Genomic DNA, 810 nt, shown 5'->3' on the forward strand with positions numbered 1-810 from the left:
CTACTGAAGTTTTTTTCTTTTGTCAAATTAACTTAGATAATTAGTGGGGTTCAGATAACATAATATTTTGAGTTTCTGTTGATTAAACCAATCTCCTTCTTTGAATTGACTTACATTTTTAGTTTCAATGAACTTAAGGCAATCAGGTCACCTACTTTTACTTTTTACTAACTTTTTACTTTTACAGTGTACTAGATAGTTGTTCACTTTACTCAATACAATTGAGCTGATATTAATAAATCAGTGCAACCACATAAAACTAAAACTTTTTAGCATGGTTAAATGACTCAGCTCAATCCTGATTTATCACGTAGCCTATAGCTATATGTTATTTGTTTCCTTTAGGGATTTTATGTAATGTATGTATTTTATTAAGACCTTAATCAAGTCACCTACTTTTATTTTTTACTTACTTTTTACTTTTTCAGTGTACTTACAATAGATGGATAGTTGGTCACTTTATAGGCCTACAATTGTGCTGATATTAATAAATCAGTGCAACCACATAAAACGAAAACTTTTTAGCATGGTTAAATGACTCGGCTCAATCCTCATTTATCACGTGCCTATATATACACTGTAAAAAAAATTATATGACCAATAAGTTATGACACATGTTTTTTGCTTAAACTCATCAAAATAAGTAATTGTAGGTTATACAAGATTAAATTAAAATTGTCAAGTTAGTTTAATGTAATTTAAGTTAAACATCCAAGTTGATTGTAGGCTACTTAAAAAATTTAAGTCAGCACATTTTTTTTTTTTTTTACAGTGTAGATTATTTGTTTATTTTATAGGGTTGTTATATAC

General features: G+C 27.5%; 1 protein-coding gene across 1 annotated transcript in view; it reads right to left on the reverse strand.

The window, feature by feature from the left end:
• Positions 1-810, reverse strand: part of LOC307164818 (E3 ubiquitin-protein ligase MARCHF4-like) — a 31,316-nt gene that overhangs the window by 29,572 nt on the left and 934 nt on the right. The window lies entirely within an intron of this gene.

The sequence above is a fragment of the Squalius cephalus genome (assembly GCF_949319135.1).
Source record: "Squalius cephalus genome assembly, chromosome: 9".
In the NCBI taxonomy this organism is placed as follows: domain Eukaryota; kingdom Metazoa; phylum Chordata; class Actinopteri; order Cypriniformes; family Leuciscidae; genus Squalius; species Squalius cephalus.